This window comes from Papilio machaon, chromosome 4, assembly GCF_912999745.1.
Source record: "Papilio machaon chromosome 4, ilPapMach1.1, whole genome shotgun sequence".
NCBI classification, from domain to species: Eukaryota; Metazoa; Arthropoda; class Insecta; order Lepidoptera; family Papilionidae; genus Papilio; species Papilio machaon.
The window spans coordinates 9976378-10002614 of record NC_059989.1 but is presented as its reverse complement, the minus strand read 5'-3'; the positions used below and the strand labels follow the sequence as shown (position 1 = coordinate 10002614).

At 35.4% G+C, this 26237-nt stretch overlaps 1 protein-coding gene across 2 annotated transcripts in view; it reads left to right on the top strand.

Moving 5' to 3' along the window:
- Positions 1-26237, top strand: part of LOC106716297 (protein tiptop) — a 219135-nt gene that overhangs the window by 3352 nt on the left and 189546 nt on the right. The window contains exon 1 of one of the 2 annotated variants that reach the window (XM_014509791.2): positions 18840-19173. The exons of the other annotated variant lie outside the window; for it this stretch is intronic. The gene's annotated coding sequence lies outside the window, so the exon portion shown is untranslated. Of the gene's footprint in view, positions 1-18839; positions 19174-26237 lie in introns of those variants that run through there. 2 annotated transcript variants of the gene reach the window in all.

The window sequence follows — 26237 nt, the reverse complement described above, 5'->3', positions numbered from 1 at the left end:
AGTTGTTTAAAATGATAGTTTAGTTAATGATAGTTATTGTGGTATAATTCTACACTTTTCTTGGGTATAATTAAGTGTTGTTAGCGTAAGGAGATGCAGCGATAGTGCAGAGGTCTCGGCGGCACATTCTTCTGGCCTTCTGTCCTCAGAGCCCTGTCATCCTGCTCGGCGTTGCCGCGTACGGACACAAAGCGGGGGACGCGAGCAAAAAGCGCACTGCAAAAAATGTCCACCGCCCGCCGCCGCGATATCTGCTCGCGATCCCTTCTCAAATATTGGAACAGAAGTATAGAAGAGCCTACATTGATCATAAGTTAATTAAGATTGAATTTTTTCCGTAACTCTTTACATTAGTGTCAATGTGTTAAGGATCATTATCATGTTTGAATTAATTAAGCTATTTTGGTGTTACATTTTCAAGCCAAGACATAATGAAAATTTTAATCTGAAATATATTTGTTTTTTTAAAGTTATAAAACATTTTATTACCCATTTTAGGTAACTGGACAGTGGACTGATATAATCCTTTCTATTGCATATTCCATTTTTTTATGCACTTATTACTGTTTATCTATTAAAACGCAATAACGTTGATTGCATTTAATACAACAAAGTTGATAAAATAATCTGTAACAAATAATATGTAACAAATAAATGAGTATATCTCGATTCGGCTCTATGTGTTTCGTATGCGTGCCGACGTCGGCGGGAGCAGTAGAGCACCGGACTCCACAGCCGCGTAAATCTACATCAACACGCTGTCACCTCCTTTTTCTCTCATTCACTTAGGTCCTGCGTACCTCCTCCCATGCCCCGTTAAATAAAGTACTATCAACACTTGCAACACAATTATTTGTTCAATACTTTTTAATTTATAGTATAGATAGTTATGCAGTAGACTTTTGTTATACTGTTGATGTTTTTTTATTAAATAATGTAACTAGCTGGGGTTAACGTTGTAGTCATGAATCTCTTATAATGAGGCAACTACGACTTTAGTAAAAATATTAGCTTAAAGCTGGTCGCTAAGTGGCACTAGCGGCGCAGGTGAGCGCTGCCGCTGAAGTCACAATAAAACGAGCACTGAACAGGTGCCGTATTGTCGCTGGTTAGTGACGCGCCGCTAACTTATCATTTAAGTACTTACGTTAAACGTCACTTCGTTAAAATACCGGATAATTATATCGTCAAACATTTTGTTTTTAAAACGTATAGACATGGCGAATGAATTTTCAAAGTAGGTATAATTATAATTGTCACATAGAAGAAGAAAACAAAAGTAGAGTTAAAATCAACGGTTTTACAGAGAGATTCGTAATCCCGTGGCACCCCTTTCAGTCCAGCGCCTTTTAGCTTCACAAAGATGTTAATAACGTATTCCTTAAGGGACCGTCGAACACATTCGTACATTTTATTTTTTATTTTACATAAATACAACTATAGGTGTATTAGCGACGATTGCATGCTAATAACTTTTGTGATTAGATTCGTGGCTACGAATTAAGTTATCACAACGTCTCATGTGGATTTGTGGCGATGTAGTGTAGTGTAGTGCAGGGCGGTGCGTAGCGAATGGCCGTTGATTTCGCAGCTCTCCTGAAAATAACCTGTCAACGCGTCAACCTCACCGCCGGCGCCGATGTGCAGGGCTGACACGCGGCATGCAAGGAAAATATTTTGTTGTTACAAAATGCCACTAATTATGCAAAGATTAAGGAGAGGAAGGCTTTCTAAGTATCTAACCATTTCAACTTTTCAAAAATTTCGACATACTTTTTTTATTACTTAAATCTTAATGTAGTTTGGATAGTAATTATTTATTTTATTTGTACTTTTCCTTATTATTTACATGTGAAAATGTATTTAACTTTAACAAATTAAAAAAATCTTTACATTTGAAAAATCATAACAAAACTTGGCAACCCTACCACAATCGCGGCTGAAAGCGGCGTGACATTTCCATATCGCGTCACTGTCAATCTCTCTATTTAAATTTAGAATGCCGCCGTTTGACAGACGCCGTCAGCTGAGTTTGACGCGCCGTGTCAGCGGTGATGAGCAACGCGCGAACTGACTGCTGCCGATAGCTGCCGATAGAGGGCGATTGTTAGCGATCGAATGTAGGCTGCAGATGTTGTTTTATGTCGAACTCAGGAAATTTCAACGTCAAAATAATACCACCAACGAAGATGACCTACTAAATTGAAATCATGTTTTTGTACATTGTAATCAAGCGCAATAAATTATATGATATTTATACAAAACATTTAAAATGTGGTAATTCAAGCACAACTATTATACCTTCATTGAAGTACGTTATCCTTTTGAAAACACCCTAAGTATATCTTTTTGTTATTGCTCTTTCAAGACATCGCTTAATTTCATTGTATAATGTACATAAAAATAGTTCAACTGCACCGCAATTTGTGCATTAATTTCAATCAGTCGATCTCAACATATAACTTATAGTTTTAACATTACGTTGCATGTCGTCAGTGCGGGACTGCCGGCGGTTATTTGCATAATAATGTACTAACTTTTGCATGTCCGTTTTTATCAATTCCTCGAAGATGAAGTCGTAAATATAGTTTTATTCGCGGGGCCATGTTGCAGGGAACTACTTACCGCACTCGATTATTGTACGCTTTTTAATCGAGCGAGCCGCGTGCACATTTCAAACATTTCTCATAATTTTAATTATGTCAGTTAACTTTTATTGTTACAAGGAACGCAATTAAAAGGGAATTTATAACCGCGGTATATTTATACGGACGTCTTTGTATGATTATATTTAGCTGCATGCTTTTATAATTAGACTTATCTTTAAAATATTATTTATTTACGTCTTTACACGCGCTTACATGTTCCGCAGACATTTCTACGTCATGTTCACTTTACAGAAATGATATCATTAAGACTTTCTACTAAGATAAGCGTTGCCATGGGAAAGGGAAAAAGCGCTCATAATATTGCCCTATGTTGCATTTTATTCAGTCGAATTTGATTTAATTAATGATTTTTATCATGAAAACGGATGATAAAAACTATTTCGCAATCGTCTATGATAATGAGATCTCACTGTAAATGTCAACTTAAACACTGAAATATGAACGTACTGAGTATTTTAAAACAGTTTTTAAATATTTCAAGCAGTATTTTCACAGGACGCGTCTGATTCTAGATTAGGTGCCTAAAATACGAGCGAGCTAATTCCTTCATGGGCACTATTCCAAAGCGACCTGTGTCGTCCAGTTAGGATGATCTTCGAGTTATTAAGATTTAAGTCGAAAGGTGGTTCTTCGTTGCTTGGTGCTGCTAAGGTTTTACATGTATGGAGTTTTACATACATATGTGGGGAAAACGCCGTCTCGTCTTAACTTTCTGTGCTCTTTGTAAGAAGTCATCTGCTTCAAGTGAACTTTTGTTATCACTAGTTCTTGATAATTGTTTATCTTTTAAATGTAACCGTTAAATTTCTAATAGTTTATAAATATAATATTACTGTTATATTGCGTGTTGTTACTTCTAATGCAATTATTTTTACCTACACTTGAGACATGTTTACGTTTAAAAGTCTGATGTGACTCAGCATTTCCGTGGAGGAATAAAAACAAAGTTTATATTTATAATAAAATTCTCATTTACCACGGCTATTAGCATAGCAGGTGGAAAAAACTTTACTATCCCGACCGCGCGAATAACTCGTAGTCTCTTATTCCACTGGTGGTCACGTTACGTGTTCTTTCCGTAGTCCCGGCACGTCAGATTCGCATCGTTTGGTAGAAAAGCGGTTTTAACGTTGTATACGATGTCCGCGCGACAGCAACGCCGCGGCCGTCACTCATATGTCAGCGCGGAACGGAAATTATTATGATGTTTTTGCTGCGCCGGCGCACGCAAATCAGAATGGTCATAGATAAAGCGGAGAAGATGTGACATGATGTGTTACGTAGAAACGTAAGCAATTTGCAAACAAGTTATGGAGCAATGTAAAAGAAACTTTCTCATGTACTAATGGATGTAAAAACGCATTACTAAATGTAGTCAGAGGTAAAGCCAAAGAGCATAGATAACTTTAGATGGCAATCTTAATGCGATATCTATCCGAAAAATATCAGAAATGTATTATCGGTTCCCAAACCTTTGGCATAAATTCCTAATCAATCAGTGTGTGTTAACTGTCTAAATAGCATCTAGGCCTAGTCTAGTCTCTGACCGCAGAAACGGCATGCGTCTCACGTATTCAGGGGTGGCAAAGCCGAACCATTAGCATATTAATTATCGAATCCCCGACCAGATAGTCATGTAGTCATGAGCCTCGCGTGACTGCGCGGTGGCGGCGGCTTGTGTCTTGTGCCGCAACAGTCGAGTCTTGGGGAAATTAAGTCACAACCCGATGCACGGACAGACTAATCAATTTAAGTCATGTTGCAACGGCGAGGGTTGCGTTAAAAAAAACATGTTGCTCGCCAATCGATAGCGAAAAGGTTAAACTGAAAAGTTATTGTTAAAGTACCTAATGATTCGTAGAAACAAATGATAAACGTGGTAATTTTTATTGCATTTATTTATGTAAAGTCGTGTTTATTGTGATATTACTCACTGCTATCTAAACGGTCATGTATTAAAAAAAACGTATGCATTTATACAATTTTAAATTTAAATTACTTTTATAAGATTTGTTAATTCCTACTTTTTGTTGCGTGTAGTTCACAATTCGGTGTACTTATTGTATAAAATAATTAAAGACACGTGATCAAACCGATTAGAGCAGGAGTCGCAGCTCGCAGCAACAAGCAGCAGGAGCCGGGGCGGCAGCAATCTCCTGCCCGCGATAAATTACATGCAGTCGCTACTCGGCAGCCGTGTACAGTGTAGAGTACACAGAGCGTCGTAGTAGCGCCCGTCATCTGATACCGCGCGCACTGGTCAGTCGCGTGCGCATTGCTGTATACGATACGGCATAACAAAAATAAAAAGAAGTTTTAGCAAGAATAATTAAAAAATCGAAAAACAATTGATGCATAGTAGGAATCAAACCCGATCATATAAATAACAAGACCAGTGTTTAATCCCAGCTCCACCGAAACTTTCTTAACATTTATGTAAATAAATTTGATACATTAGACATTTATAGACGGTTTAATTTTATGACATATCGTTAAATGTAGTAAACAATAGGAAAGACTCGATAACATAAGAATATTACAAGTGCATTTGTCACGAATTGCAGGAATGCTTAAAAGTGTAATGGAGCTGCGTCCCTTTAGACTTAGATCAGAGTACAACGGGGCATGCACTCCAGCGCCACAAGCAGCCGCAGCCTGTCCGCTGCCGGCTCGCATTCTTCTGCGCACTCGCCAGTGATTGATGGCTCAACGCAACTACGATCTTACCACAAGTTATAAGGAATATCGACCTCACGTCATGTTAATTAATAGCTAGGAAGTTTAGGTTAATAGTGCAATCTATATGAAATAACGGTTTGTTTAAGTAGAAAAATTGCAAACAAAATTGTTGCGAACATACATGTTAGCCACAGAACAATAAACGAGCCACAGTGCAGCGCCTGCTCAAGCTCACGGCGACACGCATTAACTTCAAAGCTCTATGGTTTTACGTGTTTATTAAAAATTTTAGACATGTCGTTGGTTAGTATTCAATTGTTTGTACTCTACCAACGTTAAAGATCAATTTTGTACTCTTATATCGGACAAATTTTAACGAAAACTCCAAACCAATTTGCAATAGTGGTGTACACATTCCAATTTCCGATAGCTTGTATCTAATTATCTCGCTGCGTAGCGTCAATTAGCTGCATCGTAATTACCGCCGGTAACAGATGACGTCCGCCTATCAATCCTGTCCCCCTCCCCGCTCCCTGCCTACCCCTTAACGTGCGCCCGCGCAGCTGCCGGCTTAATACTTACTACAATTTCCTTCAAGTATTTTTATTAGAAGTCCAAAAGCAGAAAATTTATAATAAATCTTTTTTCTAATTTTTTTTTTTTTTTTTTTCCTGCACTCTTTGGCTGCTTATCGAAATGTACATATGTAAAAGGGAGACTAATATTGTTCCAGAATTTCTATTTGTTTTAAGTTACATTGAAGTAATGATAGTGAATAAGTTTTTTTTTTCTTTTCTTTAATATTGTTTTAAATACCTTGCATATTGAACTTAGGACCCGTTAATTATACATAACTTTAACTTCTTTTTATACCATAGTTCTTATATTATTCATTAGTTCTTATCTTATTTTATCTTTTGTAATATTGAAATTTTTATTTATCTTTATATATATAAATATTTATGTTTGGTTATCCACCGCTGCAACTGGCGTGCGGATAGTCGTGAGGGTTTTCGCGGAAGATCAGCGCTGAGTGTTCCAGAGAGGAGCACCCAGCATACAAAGCTGAGGGAGGACCCTATCCGGTCAGCATTGCAACGTTAATTATAAATGTTTCTTTATGCTAGTGTAATTTTAATTTTATTCTGTTTTATGTATTTATAATTATTTTGTAATATGTTAGTTTTTTATTGCGTTGTAATGGTGGGAAGGATTAAATGTTATTTTATATTTATATTTATATTTATACTTCATAATGTACATACCTTCTCATAGTAATGAGAGTATTATCTCACGTCTTATTTTGTCTTGTTGGAATACAAAAAAGGATGAAGGAGAAGATATCATAAGACAAGATTGTTCTCGCAGTATTCGTCAAGTTATAAATTATTAGCTGTCGCCCGCGACTCCGTCCGCGTAGAATTAAAAAAAAAAAAAGTAGCCTATGTGTTCTTCCAGACTATTATCTACATCTATGCCAAATTTCATCGAAATCGGTTGAGTCGTTCTGGAGAAACCTTCAAAAATAGAATCCATCCATCCAAAAATTCGCATTTATAATATTAGTAAGATGTTAGTAAACTAATAATAGTAAAACGAATGCTGAAATTTAAACTTTAATATTTACCTGTGGTAATGTTTTTCGAATCAAGTGACCCGTGCCGGTTCAATCGCGCCGCCCTGTTCCGACCTTTACTTTACTCATAGCTACTGAGACTCGCACCTGTTAACTATGAGGCCACACAACGAGCAAAACACGAACACCCTGCGCACAACTATCGTAAATAGAGATAATATTCGAAAACATTACAGTCATTATACCTGTATTGTACCTGTTATTACCACACATTTTAACTCGAAGATTACTTAATGCGAAGTATTAATTATGTTAAGTTCAATTAAATGACTTTGGCGAATTAAATAGCCTGAGTGTTTTTTAATTTAACACAAGAGGTCATTGAACTAGGCATTTTAAAAAACCCTATCTATATTTTATACAATTTTCCAATGAAAATAAGATTCAATACTATAAGTTCCTTCTGACAGCATACATGTGTGGTCGAATGCTAATTTGTTAGATAATATAAATGCAATAATAATAATTGAATTTTAATTAAATAAAGTAGAAAACAAATAAAAAATTTGCTGCCAACAGATGACTGGGAGCACATAAATCGTATGTTGCTTTTGACAAGCGTGAGAAGACTTGACGTCCTGACGTTCAGTCTCGGCTAGAAAGCGCTGTATTTCTCTTTAGAGCCTTTAACACATAGGCTATTATGTTACCGAGTGGAATTGCCCCTTAAGACCGCAGTCAGCGAGGTGTAACAGCGCGACTTAGGAATTCTCGATCATTTCGCTGTCAATCAGTTGTGCATTTTTTGCAATCTATTGTGTGCAAGAGGTATAATTACTGGTTTTATTTTATTGGCACTGAAATATGCTTCTGATTTATTTTAATTAGATAATATGTTAAGTTCTTTGCTTGTTTGAAGATTATTATTTGATACTGAATATGGTTTGTAAAATGCCAAAGTTCCGAAAGACTTCTTAGTAGGTACAGTAGCTAATAAAATAAGTTTACAATAATTGTAAAAGGGACCGATCATCGTGGCAATCTTTGGGGGAGGCCTATGCCCAGCAGTGGGCGTTACGAGGCTGAACGGATGGATGGATGGAATTGTAAAAGTCAGTATTTAAATTCAAAACGTAGTACTTACATGCTAAGAAGTATTGGGAAAAGAAGTGTTCGGTACAAAAACTTTTTTTTTTCTTATTCTAAAGTTAAATGCCTATGGTTGATTAGTAGCCGCATTAATTCGCTATTAATCATTATTAATGATGTGTTAAGTCGTCAAATAATACCTTAGAAGTATGAGTCTTTATATGCAGTGTATCGGAATGCGGAGGGAGGCGGGGGTCACAGACGTCCTGAGGGGAGAAGCTCACAGTTCACAGCCCTCTTATTGTTTTCCGATAGTCATTTTAACGTTTTCGAGTGTTTCTCCTTGAGCTTATACAATTTTGATTTTCGCTTTTGTTTTTAAACCAGAATCATTCTAATCAGTGACGGCAGTGTTCCACTCCTTATCGAAATATTTTTATGTCACTTAATTGCTTCGAGACATGACCTAAAATGAAAAAATATAGCAAGGGCAACCCTAGCAGATGTCTTAATGAGTAGCGTTTACACGGCAGCGTTCTCTACAGTGAGTATGACGTCACTACATCAATCTTTTGCGCCTGATACATTCCGCTAGCCGTGAGAAATCTGGCTCCTTTAAATGGTAGACTATTACAGTAATGCATTTGCAATAAATATAAAGGTAAGTTTTACGTCAACGACTTTTGACACGAAATAGTAGAAGGACAAAATAATGATTTTTTTTAATACCTACTCATTACTACTAACTGGCGGTCACTTATTGTTCGAAATTCGGACAAGATCATAGACAAAATCATCATAAAAAAAAACAAACAATAAGAGCGATAAATCTATAGCAAAATTTCTTTAGCAATTCCTAACTTGAGGTTGCCTAGCCCATTTTAGTTGTTGTTGGGTGGCGGGTGGCGGCTAAGAGTAATTAATAGGCGATCGTTGCGCAGATTGATGTGATTGCAGTGAGGCAGGCTGTGCGTACGATGGGCGCAACAGGTGCAGCTTGCAGTGTGCACCAACGATTTACTGGACTTGCGGTCACGACACAAAAAAGACCTTCGATCTATCCTTCAACTGTTCTTCATATATTCGATGTTTCCTTATTATTTCAATGTAATAACTTTATGTAATTTAAGTTCTTCGCATGCCAAACCTGATCTGAAGCAGCGCTAGAAAGCCAGCTAGTTCCATAACTCGTGTGATCTACATACAGCTGTAAAATGTAAGACGAATTTTGAGTTGTGCCGATGAGGTGTATTCCACGTAGATAGTCGGGTGGATGCAAACCAATAAATACATCGGTTGAGGGCCCCGGCCGTGAATAAACATGAGCCCGCCGCCTCTCGTGCTACCCGCCGCCCGATACAAGCACTACAATTTGGACGCTTTGTTATAAAAATGCGGTCTCAGGGTATTACCACTCCAAAGAGAGGCCGCACCAAACTCTTGTTATATTACACTACCCTTTGTTTTTATGTAGTTAGCTCGATGGTTCCGTGTTTATTTATCGACAGATGATATTGATTTACGATTTTATTTTAACTGATATTTTTAATATAACTAAAGCATTTTGTTAATTGTGCAATTTTGCATTATGTGCAAATGGAGAACAAAGACAACATAACGGAGGAAGAAGGACAAACTCATCTTTATTACAGTAAATTGAGATGTAATAAAAAAGCTAGGTTATTGAATTCGCACATTAACAAGTTATATCTTTACATCAATGCTGTTCCATCTGTCAATTATTGATAGGACGTATGAAACAAATGACAAATGGTATGTCCCAGTCCGAGAACAGTACCGAACTCAAAGTAGTTAACACTTCTTGCTCCTCACTGATGGACGTAAGGGGTTATTTAATTTAATACAGGCACGTATAAAATAAGAATTTCATTTGAAAAAGTGCTGATATTTTCTTTATTCGGAAGTGTAGGCGGCGCTGGCGTCGCAGACAGGCCTCACTCAATATCGGATATTGTTCTTGCAAATGAGTATTTATGTCATCGTTTGTATAAAATGTGCTCGGACCAGTTTTTCCTGGTACCGCGCCGCCGCCGCTTGCCCTTGTTTATTGATGAAACTCTTTGGGGTGTTTTCTTTCTTGTCGAATTTCTTCCTTGTCGAATATCTTCTTCATCTGAATCGAGTCGAAGGTATAGAGAAGTGCGTCCAACGACCGCAGCTGTTTTTGGAAGTCGCATTATTAGACATTTCCAATCTTACTGACGCCCTACGGAAATACTACATTATGAAAATTGGCTCTCTTCTTCCAATACTTTTGTTTTTGCTTTTACACTTTCTAAAGTTGATGAAATTATAATTGAGATCATACTTTAATTATTAAACATAATATCTTGGTGAATAACTAATAAATACACCCACTGGGGGAAGACACAGTTCTAACCAAAGCCTGCTTAGTGTTCGATGAACGATGTCCTTTTGATTTTCCTTGTCAATGTATCAGCTTGTTTACGTACAACTTCCATACACATTACTTGAATAGCCGGCGGTCGGTGATCGGGACAGTACTAAAAACTTGTCAAAGTTGGCGAATCCCTACAAGTTTTATAGTTTCCAAGCGACTAGGAACACGACTTCACATTATGGAGGCACGCCGCTTGTCATAAAATCACAAATAGCATCGCTGTATGATTATCAACCGGACACAGTGCAAAGTATAGGCGATAGCGGGTCCCGCTCCGCTATCTAACTCCAGTAAGCGTCAAATCACTACAGTTACTATTCACACAGTAATTTGAAGAGCATATATACCTATATATTCAATCATAATATTTTCGGTCGTCATTTCAAACAATGTACTGGTTAAGAAGGTCTTGCCATGTTTGTATGTTGTAATGAAAAATATTTGTATGTATCTGTAAAGAATGTACTTTATATCGGTAACCGCTATCTACACTTTAAATGGTGTTAAAAAGGGGGGAACCTAATAATAATAAAAACAACAAACGACGAAAAGATATTGTTTATCTTTTAGGATATGACAAAATTTTTAATTAATTATTTGCATAAATTACTGCAGCGAGGTGCGTTATCTGAAGCGCGACTCGCTAGCGCTTGTGGCCGGCGCCCGCGCAGCGCCGCCGACTGCTGTGAACAAAGATGGCGGATTTACATAAAAACTGTTTAATCGTAACTCGAGAGCGGCTATCGCGATCTGAACATATTACCATAAATTAATCCAATAAGGGATTGAGGCGATCAATTTATCTACATTACTGCGCGGCCGCAGCGGGTAAAGGTGCTGATATAAAAGTGGAGCGAGCGGGCGCGAGGCGACGGCGGCGGGCGCGGCGGGCGCGCGGCGCTAACTCGCCACGAGTTATCGTGTCCATTAGAACTTTACATCTCGGGACGTTATAAAAGGTTTTATTTGGTAATTTGGGAGTTAACATCGATTGACGGACGACACTTTTAAAATGTGCGACAGGACGCGGCAAGTACGCGAGTTATGCACGGCCTTCAGGCGGCGTCGCGTCGTTTATAAGTGCGGAGAAGTGATTGTCATGTTCGCAGAGACCGAGGGTCACAATTAATAAGGTGTTTCAGTTTAATGACACCTGTCCCCACGACTAATGTGCCGGGTCCTGTTGATGCGGTGACGATGAACTCTTTATCCGATCCTCAAAACATTAATGTTCGACATTGAGACCGCAATGCAGCGCTCATTGCAAATATGGACGCACTTTTCAATTGTCGATGTCGTGTTTTATGACTAAAAGATTTTACATTTCAGAAATCAAGTAAGTAATATATGAACTATCTTTCGCATGCGACTTCATCCGCATGAAATAAAAAAAAAACACAACTTAATAAGTACCTATGTGTCCTTCCAGACTATGTTCTACATCTGTGCCAAATTTCATCAAGAGCCGTTGAACCGTTCCGGAGATATCTTCTAACAATCTAATAATATCTTCAAATCCATCCATCTAAACTTTCGCATTTATAATATTAGTAAGATAATACGACGACATTCGGTAATCAAATGCTTAAACAAAGTTCTGTTTTTTTTAAACGAAATAATAGTTTTTTTTAGTTGTAAAACAATTTTATAATAATGTTTATACAACAATTATACAAAATTAAATCAATAGAATAAGTATTGAACTGATAGCTTATCTTTCGGGAAGTTAACAATTTTAACATTTTCTGATATAGATTATTAAATACCTTAGAAAAAGCATTTATTGTATTACAATATTAAACACTTCTTACAATCTTTTAAATTGCTTTGGATTCTTTAAATATTGAGACCAATTCTCATTGCTCGACATTACTTAGTACCTTGATAAGACGTTTTTTAAAATATTTTCCATATAAATTTCTACAAAAACTCGTTAGTGTTGTAGACGACTGACGGCAGCAACGGCGACTTGCATCAAAACTATCGATAGTGTAGTGTGATCATCTTCTAGTTATGATAAGAAACTGGTCAGCGGTTTAATTTGCTTATTGAATGATCCCACTTTCCTATCGCAAAGACACGTGATATTTATACAATAAATTTATCTCTACATTTATCTACGTGTTAACTTATAAATGTTGCCATAAAATAAATTATTATTTTTACATGTCTTAGTTCCAAAGTTAATTCGATTGTCTATTTTTTTTCTATTATTATAATTAAATTATTTAGTTTGTTACAATAACTTTATAAAAAATATTTTTTACTACTTTAACATCAGCTTCCTGATATTACCAATCATTTAAATTCCGTTCCCTTGACCACACAACTTTTATAGTGAAAGTATAAGCAAGTACCTGGGTACAAGCCTTTTGAGGATATTTAAAGACTGTTCTTCACTTAGTAATTAGGTTTTATAAAAATTGTTGTTTAGTAATAAAAAGTAAAAAGTGTATAATACGGCAACGGTCAATGGTAGCTGTGTTCAGCCGCACGCCAGTAAACCTGGCGAGTTACGAGCGTGGCAGAACGACCCGAAGAGCCTTTGCCCTGCCTCGAACCGAGCGCCCTCTTTCATTCATAACGGACTCACCTGTATGCCCTGCAAGTTGCTTCACGATTTCTTTGTATCTCCATAGCTCACAAATGTGTTAAAACTGTTTATTGATAACTATTTTAATTAAAGTTACCTCAGAAAATACTAATTTATTTGTAATAACGTATACTTCTGAGGATTTTACTTATTCAAAAAAGAAGTCTCGTGTCCCTATTTGTTTTTGAAGGTATATTTTTTATCTTCAATTTAATAAATTATAATTGTTTAGGCCTAGCAACGTGATATACGAGTAGCATATAATTTTTATTCCAATGTAAGCATGGATTTTTAAATACACTAACATCATTTGGGGCGTGGGAAGAGGCTGACGTTGTTTTTATGGTAACTTAAGAGTAGGTATTGTTTAAATTTAAATAAGTCTGACAAGGAGTAAGTAGCGGTACTCAATGGCATGTAATTATGTCATTCTCGCTAATACCAGAATAAAAACAATTCCATGTCGTTTTAAATAACATAAATTCATTCGAAATTGACAACTAATCGGTTGTTCGACCGCACTATGGGTAATATGTAAAGCGTTTAGAAAAAAGAAATGCTCGTAAAGTTTAGAAATAAAGTCGCTTCTTACCGCTTTGTGTAAACGTCGCAGAGTTTTGTAGAAGGAGACATAAAAGTAATGAATATATTTATTCAAAGCGATCGTTTCTATTCAAAAGTTTACTAATATAAACGTCATATTGAGCTAAATAACGGCATTTTTTTTTTCTTGAGCGCCGGCCTCGCCTCTACCGATGTGGACTCTACTGTTCGAATAAAATAAATTCTAAATATATTTTATGTATAAATTTAAAATTAAGTCTTTTAATTATTTGGAATTTATTTCGTATCTCAGTCGTTTTGTGAAAAATATACAATATACACTATAAAGGGCAAGAACAATACACTAGTTTGAATTATAATTTCACATAGAGCAAATCAAAGATAAAGAAATCGTGATTTTAACAGAGCAGAGTACCTACTCGTTCATATACATTGATAACAGCAGGCTCAGAAACACCAGGTTTACGGCGCGCACTTGTTGTTACCGAATATTCTGAGATATAGTGCTGAGGCTAAAACAAGGCTAAAACAAGGGCAGTCGAATACATACTTGTATGTAGATATGTAGATACATATAGTGAAATATCGTCGTTGTTGTACTGTCAGTTTCTTTTTATTAATCACAATGCAAATACAGTAAATAAGTAGTAACTTTATTGTTGCACTAAGTGTAACTTCGCTTAATCGTAACATTGACGTCACAGTGTAGAACAAGAGGCCGGCAGAACTGTCACCGACGTTTCCTCAGTGCTCAGGTCGGCCGTAATACCGCTCGTAACTCGACACAACGGTCGCGCCTAGGGTCGGTTGAAGGCCGGTGCTAAAGGCCGTGCAAGTTGCGGGAGGAAGCGCCGTCGGAAGGCCCATGGTCGGCGCAGCCTGCTTTAATTATCCCCGCATCCCATGCCGCTCCCCGCACAGATAATAAATAAGCGCTCGCACCAGGCAAACTGTGACTTGTTTTTGAAGGCTCGTATTGTACTTCTCAAACTATTCACTTGTGTATTTGTCGCTTGTTGTAGAGTACACTTGTTCAAAAACGATCAAAACATAGTAATAGCTTTCTTGATGTCTCTGTAACCGTGACATTTATGCATTACAAAGGCACGAATGTTTCAATTATGCAAAACCACTATCTGTCAATGCAATCAAGACCATTATAGGAGAATAAGTCATTTTGAAAATCCGTTTTAAATATTTTTAGCGATGTTTCTGATGTCATTTATTCGATATCGCGTAAAGTTCTGTACAAAAATGCAAATGTAACATACATTTTGTTTTATTTTTTATTTCAAAATCATAAAAGTTTGACTGCTGCTCTATGAATAGCTTTGGTCAGCGAGCGTCTGCCTGATACTTACAGTAATTACTAGTTTCAGCAGCGACCAGCGACAGTATTAATCTTGACCCCTCTGTTTATAACTACACTATACTGCTCATGTTACATGGCCGAGGCAATTTTAATTATCATAGTAGTTTTAACATAATTCAAACTTCGTAGAGATTAACCATCCTGAAGTCACGTCCAATATCTGCTAATTGAATGCCGGAATCTCTATGACAGCTTACAGTCTGATGGCGTTAACGAGCGCATTTTAAATTAGCATCACAAATCATTCACTGTCCGTGGTTTAATGTTCCAAGGTCAAGAGGATCAAATGTGCCCCGCGCAGGCTTGCCTGCCAACTGACACGTCCTGTCACAGGCGGTCCTGTTGCAGACGTGACTCCAAAATGATGACGAATTTACAGCTTTAAAATTACTTAAAATCCTTATTACGATGCAGTAAAGTCGTTGATTGGCTTAATGGGTTGCATCGCGTTTTTGTTTTTGAGCAATTTTGGATCGTAAAATGGGTAATTTTCGCAGCCGCCACGATGGATCTGTCATCACGCGCGGCCGCTTTATGGCGCCAAATTACACAGGGCGACGCGCGGCTGCTATGCGCAGGCGCACCGTTTTTCTCGCACTCGATTTGATCAGAGCCAAGAGTAAATTGGGTTAGTGGATTTAATTTAACGGGGCTATAATACATTGATATTGTAAATATCGGCTTGGATAAAAGAGGCTTTACATATTTGCATAGAATCGACAGAGATAGTTTTGCGTTACCTAAGCTTGAACTTAAGATTTTCGTCTTAACACAGAGTCGAATGCATAACTAAAAATCTTTTTTTAAAGCGTAAACTTTCTATTTTGCTTTTGATTTTGTATCTATGTAGACCCGACCTTCGAAGGTCGTGTTATTTTGATTGTTTAAGAAGTTTGTTGGAGCAAACGGAACTTTCTACAGTGTTTCTGTTCGAATTTTAACAAAATTCAGTAAAAACATGATATTATAATTCTATACAAATAATTATTTCATGTTAACTGTTATAGCAAACTCTAATATACATTGAGGTGATTAAATTGTTTAAACTTTCGTGAGACATCACGTTTAACGTGAGTTAAGCCGTTTCTTAATTAATTAATTTACATTGAGGTGGATTTATTTAAAATAGCGCAAAGTATGACCCTGCAACAGTTAAACTGTGTATTGACCACGTGTCTCTGGTCCCAGAGATCCGCCACGTATCTTGCGTCGGATTTGAAAAAGGCTCCGATACTTTATGGTAATAATAAAGGAGATATAGTCCTCGCGCCGCGGGCCCTGCGCCTGCGCCTGTACACGAATAAAAATGTCATTTTATTGTCAGCCGTCGACGGAGGAGGTTGTGTTGAGATGTATAATTATGGAGCGGTAATTAATGTCAGAAATTTTGGACATGGACACCGAGACATGGGCTTTTAAATTTGAATGCTTCAATACATGGGTACCTACCTACTTGCTTAGTAAATACGCATGTCCAAATTTAAAATTATTTATCTGATGTTTTTATATTTTTTTAGTTTTAATTCAGTAGAGGGTGTGAAACAAAAATCTTTTAAAGTCAAAACGATTTGGAAATCTTAATAAACATTATAAGATTACTTACAAATACTTTATAAGTTTTTAAACAAATCTAAATAGGTAATTAATTAAGACGGCTTGTCGAAGATCTCCGGCCTTGTAGAGAGGTCATTGTCCTGCGACGTGACCTGCTGGAGCCGTCACCTGTATTGTTCACATAATGAACAACTTAATCTTATCCGATGGTAAATACCTTGTGAATTTTTACCAAATAATTGTTTAAAAGTTATTGCTTAAATTAATTTTTAAATTGAGAAACATAAGTAAATTGCATACGTTTTATTGATAAAATGTCCAATTTAATTTTGGAGTACGGTCTTGTTTTATAAATGAAACGGAACTTTTGATTAAGGAATGTAAAAAGCTTTTCTTGATTTGACTTTTTTTTAGTTAGTATGGAATCTTTACTATTTTTCTTCAAGTCGTATAGGCGTACCAAATTACTATAATATTAATGCCCGCGAATACAAAAAAAAACTTGAGAGGTGTCAAGGGACACCCGGATGGAACGAAGTTCCTTTCGATTAATTAGTGAAGGAACCAATGTTTATTCTATGAATAAAAAACTTAAGTCTTCACAAGAAGTACATTTTATTTCGATGAATTTTTGTTATATATTGTCACGTCGTTGTCATGGTGAAGTAGCGCTCATTCGTCGTTAACATACTTACTATAGCAAAAAGTGTCGTGACAACTTTTCGTAAGAATTTTTTCCGTCTAGCCCTCTTTCACAACGCGCGATAAGGAACTTCGTTCCAAAAATATTTTGTCGTTCTTCATTTGTCGATGTATTGTTATATATTATGAAAAGTTATACGATATAAATTTAAATATATAGGTTTATTTAATTACGTACACATAGGTAATAACCGAGCAGCCTTCATTCGCAAATATCACGAACGTAACGTATCTTGTTTATGACGTGGTCGACATGTTATTATGAAGAACTATAAAAATGTGAGTCGACTCATCAACAGTTAGTTCGATTCCCCGGTCGTAAATGCAGCCGGTCGTTAAAGTGAACTGTCCACCTCGCTCCTGAACCCACGGTGGCCGAATAAAATTATATTAGCGAAAAAATATTAAACCTGCGGCCGTAAAACGGCGTCAGGTTTTGTGAGTTGTGTGCACTTGCTGTCTCTTCACGCACTTGCCTAAGGTGTGTACTTCATGTCGCTCATGTATTCGTGAATTGCTTCCCATAAACTACGTTCTTCTATATATATGCATAATATTATAAATACCTAAGCTTAAGTAGCTAATAAGCTATTCTGTGACTTTGAGTTAAGATCCTGAACCTTTTTTTAGTAGTAAAAAGCAAAAAATATTCTAAACGACAATGACTTTATATTGATATATACAACTTTGTATAAAAAAAAGGTTTAGCGAAAACTTTAACGGTTCAAAACCCTCTTGTTTATTTCTATTGGCCTTCATATGCGTATACTTTAGTATAACACAAGCACAGCGTGTGCAATTATTCGCAGAGGAACATTACGTAGCGCCCCTCGCGCGGCGCACGGCTCCCCGCCTAAGAATAAATAAGGCATTTCGCTACAATGGCGACTTTGGAATAAAGAAGCGAGCAACAAAGCGTAGGCACAACCACTGGTCATAACGAAAGTGAGTTGCGCGGGAAAACGCAGCGGGTGTGTGCGGTGGGCGGGGCGCGGAGCGCGGGGGGCGGAGCGAGCGCGCACCGGCACCGCCCCCCGCCCCCCGCCTGCCGCGTGAGAGCGGGACGCAACGAGTGCACGCCGCTGCAAGGTCACGTCGCAACCACACACTGTTTTGATTTCACTCGCTATTTCACCACTATGATCTTTTAATTTTTTATTTTGAAGGGTGGTAGACTGACGAAGCCCTTCATTTTTTCTTAATATAATAATTCCATGTTTTATATACTTAATAGTTTTGTATACTTAATAGTTGTAAAGTTAAAAGTTTTTTCAGTTCATAATTTATGAATAATTTTATGGAATATTGGAAAGTTCAAAAAATATAAAAGAAGAAAATATACAAGACAATAAGTAAATTTAGATGTTGCACATTACAGCTATCTTTATGATTAAAATTATATTAAGTTTGCTTTTACTTTTCAGCTTTTAATTAACGTATTAAAAAAAAATAGATTTAATTAGTTTTTCTATACAAAATATTAATTAAAACATTGTGATAATGCAATAATCAAAGCAAGGCGTTGCAAAAACAATGTTATTGTTGTTGCGTTTGTCCGTGCGGCGCTAGTGAGTCGCAGCGGCGGCGGAGCGAGCGCGGCATTCCGGCCGCGGCGCGCGCCTACACCGCACGCGCGCTCGCGATCCTTTGCAACACAACGCGATACGACGCGCGCTCCCGCCAAACTTAGTGACCGTTAACGAGTGCCAGTGATGTGACCCTTGTTTGTGCAAATTGCCTTAATTTAGTAAGTTTTCAATAATAGCTTACGTGCCTTGGATGTAAGAACGAAAGTGATATTCTAGAATTCCAGAATTCTTTACATGTATGTCATAAACAAATAGTCGAAAAACAAAGGATACTCGAGACGAGCGTTGCTTGCTTAGGTGCGAGTGACAGGTGGAACTGTGTGCATTCGCCTGTCCACATATCGAGCTCTCTTCAAATATTGAGGTAAGAACAAACAGCATCGCGCCACTCAACTCGCTCTACACACATCTCAGCGACTCTATGACATATCTTTTATAGTTAAAAAGATTTAAAAACTTTAGTAAAAGTTGTAAAAGTTAATTAAATTTGATAAAAGTTTGTGTAGGTGCGAGTTTGAAAGCTCAAAGTTGTGTCTAAATCAGTGTTTGCGCGACGGCGGCGGGCGCCGGTGCTGCGCCACGTGTTTTGGTAACACATCATATCTAAGTAAAAAAAAGTTAAAATGTGAAAAATCCTTTATTCAAATTTAAATAAACAGTGTATCGCCATATTTTCTTGTAACGATCAAAAGATTTAAATTTTTTTTAGCTTATTAAGCAGACGCTGTAATAAACACAATAATTGTAAAATTGAACCGTTTTGCAACACTATTTACCTCAAATAATATAATATATTCATAAGTACTGTATTGTAGTAAATAATATTTTTTTTAAAGGATTATTAAATGTTACATAATAAAAAAAAATAGTTTTAATCTTAAACTCTATTGATTTAAATTAGATATCTAATGAAAATAATAAACTATTATATCTTAATCAACGTTTTATTTTAAAACCAATAATTTAAGCCTATAGTTAACAAACGTTGGAATTAAAGATAATTATTGGATTAAAGTTTATTTTGTGTGTTGAACTATTGTACAAAAAAGTAAATATTAGCACATACTATATTTTTTGCCAATCCGCCATCTTTAGTTGTGTGCAGTCGAGGGGTCGCTGCGCGGGGCGCCGCGAGAGCGGGACAGCTATAGTAAATACAAACGATAGGCGGTTCACATATTCATGTGACTTTAAAAAAAATGTTTTAATTTTAAAGAATTTAATCAAGTTTATTTATTTAACAATCAGGGATCAATGAAATGCTTTTTTTACATTAATATTTTTAATTACTAATTTATATTTTTAACTTTTTTTAAATAAAACAGTTATTGGCTTGCTTAACATTTAATATTAAATAAATAAATAATGTTGTATTTTTAATTAATAATCGTGTCAATACATATATTTTATGTAACGTTTATGTTATTATGTTACATAAATTTTATGACAACTAAGCTATGACATGCTTCTCAGTCGGTGGACATCAATATAATAATTATTTCTTCAAATCAATATAATCAATATAATAATTTTCTACAAAGAAATAGACATGTTAAATAAAGCCATATTAAAATGTGGCTTTGATAATTTGCAGTAAATTTTTGTAGGGAATAACTTTTACATTGGGAGAAAAAACATACATGAATGAGTTTTAATTCTGTTCTGATGCTCTAGGTATGGGACGGCGGCGGTTACTAACCACTCATTATGTACTACGAAATAAAGTACTACGGAAACATTTCTTAATAATACAGAATGTTCCCAATAATTACAAAGTTGAAATTTTTTGATGGCAAATGTATGATCTCATTGAATTTTTTTTTGAAAATTTGCACGTTTTTATGTAAAAGTTCGTTACCCCTGCCTAGGTACAATGTAAAGCAAGCGCTAAAGTTATACTCATTTGTTCCAGATTTCCTATACATAGGAAAAATATATTTTTCAAATTTCAAATACCATTCCTTTGTTTTTTTTTTCCACGAGTGAAATGATACAGTGAGTATCATTGAAATATTAAATTAAAAATATTAAGTTAACAATAATTTATCCTGATTATTTCAAGAGAAGAAAAGTATGAAAACATGTTTTTATACAAGTGTTACTTCAATGAAAATCCGATGCATGGTTTCTGTTTCTAATACAGTCATTGTTAGTCGACAAATAACTTCATTAATTCTGCACAAAATAAGTTACGATTTTTGTTATTGTTTTCGTGATACAAGAAATAAACCTTAACTAGTATAGGTATAAATTTATTGCTAATTCTCTTTACTAATGATTTAATTATAATGTTTAAGATTTTAACAACACTTTCTTATGTTAGAGAAACAGGATATTTAATTACGAAAGAACCATTTAATATAATAATTTTTATTAAATTTGAATATGGTATTGTATAGGAGCTCCACATTTCCCGTATACATTAGAGCACTAAACAAAGTATGTATAACTTGCCTGGGTCGCATTAACACCTCTCATAATGTTTAGTGAAAATAATTTTGTTTGTTTGATGTTTTCTTATGTAATGCCGCCTACAATTATTGTCAATTATTTGTTCAGTTAATGAATCATCGGTAACACAGATACTTTGAAAGAATATAAAGATTTAAAACTTACTAATATTATAAATGCGAATGTTTAGATGGATAGATATTTGAAGGTATCGGAAGGTATCGGCTGAACGGATTTTGATGAAATTTAGCACAAATGTAGAACATATTCTGGAAGAACACATAAGCTACCACTTATGTTTTTTTTATTTACCTCTTTTTTTCGGACGTAGTCGCGGGCGACAGCAAGTATAGAATTATAAATTATCAACAATAACCTCAATTTAGGAAAAAAATTTAATATAAAATTAATTTAATTTATTCTTTCAATCTCTCTTTATCTCACTCTGATATCTAATTAATGAGCAATTATAATTTTACTTTGTTTAGTATATTCCTGCTATCGCCACTCCATCGAATGCAATATGTTACTTCATTAATATTATATCTTAAAAATGCATTAACAAAACAATTTACAATATTACTTTTTCAATTTAGTATTTTTCATTTAATTACCTATTTTTTTTTTATAATACATCCATATGATTAGCATAGCTTTAGATATGCAGTCGCAAGTCGCCGGCAGTTTCGTGACTTCGATATTAAAACTGTCGATTCATAAGACAAGCCATAAAGTTAAATCAGAATCGAACTAATTCAGTTTGTACGTAAATTATAATAAACGATAGTCGACCGGCGTCTTTGTCCATATTTTATATGTTTGATTTAGTAAATTGATTATGTCTCTATATTCTTTAATATAAATAATTACATTTATGGCTTTTATATCCCGCGAATTGCCCGTTAAAATATGATTCTTAATTATAATACCCGGCCATTAGATGATTTTTACCAAATTTTCGGCATTTTTTTTTGTAAATATCTATGTTCAAGATTTCCGCGTTGTTTATTACAAGCGGCCTGTCTGTTGGTTTGTACGAAATGTGCAAATTATGTGTTACATTAGCAAGGAATGTATGATTGAGTCATTTTGATGTCTTTTGTTTTTACTTCATCATTAGACATATTGTCATAGACAGAGATTACATAATCAGTTAATATTTTTATTAATGTTACGAAATAGCAAGGAACTGTTTACATATATCTATAATAGTTTATGCGTAATAGTTATTTCATTATATGTACATGTAATATATTGGCTGTCGCCCGCGACTCCGTCCGCACGGAATTGAAAAAAAACTTAATGTGTAACCTATGTGTTCTCCCAGACTATGTTCTACATCTGTGACAAATTTCATCAAAATCCGTTCAGCCGTAATGAAAACATCTTCAAATAATAAATCTTCGCATTTATAATATTAATAAGATGTTTGTATGTAATTTTTGATACTTCGATTTATTATTTACTAGCTTTTACCCGCGTCTTCGCCTGCACGGATTAAAAAAAACTTAATTAGTAATCTATTTGTTCTTCCAAAGCATGTTCTACATCTAAAATCTAATAAGATAGATGCCTATTAATATACCTATATTAGATACGTTCTAACATCCAAACATGTGCATTTATAATATTAGTAAAATGATCCGTTAAAACTTAATATCCTTGGTACACTTGTCAAAATTTTTTTTCCTGCAAATTGCATGTAAAAAACATTATATTCAAAAAATTCTTTGGTTATACACAATCTACATAATAAATGTACTGAATTGAATTTGTAATACTCAAACCATTCTTTTACAATTTTACAAAAAATATTTTAGTGTAGTATGTCTACACATTCTTAGTCATTTTGTTATGTTATTGTTATGTAGAGAATTGGAATGTTTTACATAATCTTCTACAGGCAGTACTGACTCTATAACATATCCTTAAACATAAACACTGAGATTTGCTACGTAGTTATTCGAACTATACCATTCATGCGAATGGTTCTTGGTAATTCATAAAACTACTTAATTGGGATACAAAGTGATTGTAATTTTCATTCATAACCAAATTCATCAAAGTTTATAAATACAATTATGATTTCAAATATTGGAAGATGGTCCTTTTTAGCCAACTTCAAAAAAGGTTATCAATTCGTCTGTTTTATTTTGGATCGTATCACAACCATCTCGACAGCAACGCTTCTTAGTTTGTCAACTTTGATAATTTAAGTTATGAACTTATGTTTACTACAAAATAATATAATTATGTATATGTCACGTTTATTTTGATTTATTATTCTTATTCATAAGGGACGTAGATATTATTGAACATTTTTAGTTCTTACCAACAATGCTTGTTCTCAGCAATACCTTATTTAAAAAATCAACAACGTCTCGATGACAACAAACTTCATAGGATACATTTAGTTAGAGTTTGATTAATGAAAACTCTGAATCAATGTCCAGATCACTTTATTGATTACGTTTCTCATCCATCGTCGGTGAAACTCTGTTGTAAGATTTAAAAAAAAAATGCCAGCAATGAACAATGGATGCCATTTGTTTGCTGATGGGTGACGCAATCTAATAGATGAAAAAAATGAATTAACAAGAAATATCGATCAAACAAATGATCAAGAATCGCACATCCGTCTGTTTTCTGACGCGTGACTGATTTAATGACACAAACTGGCAATTAGCAAACACAAGATGGCGGCCGGCCCGCGCCCGCGCCTCCACGCCAATGTCAATACCGCCACAAATCATCCGCCATATTTATTTCGACTATTGAACATATTTATTCTTGTTCACCGGTTCCTTTATCTTACTCGTATATTAAACATGATCGGTAGTTTAATTGCCGTTTCAACCTTCAGGATTTCTTTTTAAATTAACAATGTTTTTTATATGCTGTCGATCTATTGACATAATAAGTTCAGTGTTACTATGTGTTTAAAAATTTATTCAACAATATTAGGCGCATCTATAAATATTGATATTTTTTTAATTGTAATAATATTAAACAAAACTAATCTAGTCATAAACTCATTGAAAAGTATACAAAGGAACATATTTCTGTTTGTGATAATAGACAACGAGTACATGTCTTAATAGTTATGTAGTCTTTTAACGTTCAGCTGTCCATTGTCATTAGAAACAAAGTTGAAAGCAAAATGTTTTTAGAAAATATTAATTTCAAGTATCACGACTGTTTTTTCCCTTCTTGGTCTTTTATTTTTGGTAATTTCTATTATTGCAACATTTATTAGTGATGCTCATATTTTTAATATAAAGCAGAGCAGATTCTTTTTTGTTTATTTTCTTAAAATGTTATTCAGCTAACATTTACTTTTAAGTTCACGTATTTTTCCACAATTTTTGAAAGTCCTTTGATAAATCTTTAGAATAAATATGTATTTAAAAAATTTAGTTCAGTATTAAATACGATACCTACTAAAAAGGAAAATAAAGAATAGTATAATAAATATATATATGAGTCTCTTCAGCAGACTTTAATAAATAGTAATATAGATAAAGAAAGAAGGAATCCAAACTGAGTTTCCCACCCCATGTTAGTTTAGTGACCAGTAAAAGTGGAATAGCATCTATTATAAAAGAAATTAATTAAAACATAACATAGATATGATTAGAGATTATGGATTTTCCGTCAAAATTTATGAGACCAGTATCCATTAGGACTAATATTATTTAGTAGGTAATTAATTAACAACGTTCGGTTCCCATACATCGCGCAGCATCTCGGACACTTATCTCTCAGGCTGCACGGATGTTTTTTTTTCTTGTTTTGGAGTCGCTCTGACATTTCGAAAAAATACCCAATTTATCTAAATGCCCTGAGTCGTGTCGCGGTCAAACGTCTCTTTTTGTCTAACCCCCAACGTCCGTCACACGATGATTTACATAAATACAACATTAAACTTGAGTTAATTGACACATTTCACGATTTATACCTTACGCTACACACAGACCAAATCACAAGGAATTTTTAGTGCCTTCGATATCGTTACTCGGAAACTAGTTTCTTTTTTTTCTAACAATAAATTTATTGGCGGCCTGTCGAAGTGTATTAAACCAATAAGTTCCCAACGACCTACTCGTCTCGTGACTAAGTCCGAAGGAACTTTCGAGCGCAGTAATTTATATGAATCCGTATGCAGCGATGAGATTAATGTATCCGTTGACAATATCCTAAACACTAATTTCTTCTATTGTTTTGATTCGCAGCCGCATAAAATATTACCCGCTGATACGACTCCATCGAGGAAACGGTATCGTACCGATATACAATATCATAATTCGTTCAATATGGCCACATAAAAATAAACAACTCCGTTAAGTTTATGTTTGCTGCAAAGAATTGATAACATTCAAATAAAGGCAGCGTTCGATTCCTAAATCAAATCGACGGCGTCTTTGATCAGCCATCGCTATAGCCGATCGCCGATATCTGATCACAAGTATTCTCAGGACGTGATATAAACAGAAAAAAAGAAAAAAGTATGTTCAATCAGAATTAGTGCAATAAAGAACTGTGAGAATAAGAAAAACGTCATCAGTGTGGCAACACTGGGCGCGCGCCATTGTCGACGGAAACAACATGGCGGCGAGTGTTGCCGCGCTCCTCGCAGCTCGCAGCCCGCAGCGGCCGCACGTACAAATCTCCGCCTTATATTCACACGCTAAGGAAATAAGTCGCGCGCTAGATCGAGCAGATATTTCAAAGCAACTTTGATCTCGTCGGCTCGTAAAATCCTTCGATAGTGTTTGTTGAATCGGATCATCTGTTTCAGAATGGCAAGTGAGTGTTTGTTTTCTATCACTCGCTAGCCAAATGTTTTGTTCGATTTCGCTAGTTAACGTTGTTTTGACAGACTCACTCGTTGCGGCGCGGCAATAACGTTGTCTTCGCCGCCGCTCTGTGTGCGTGACTCACGCACACGCACTGTGTCATGTGAAGTGGATTGCTGGT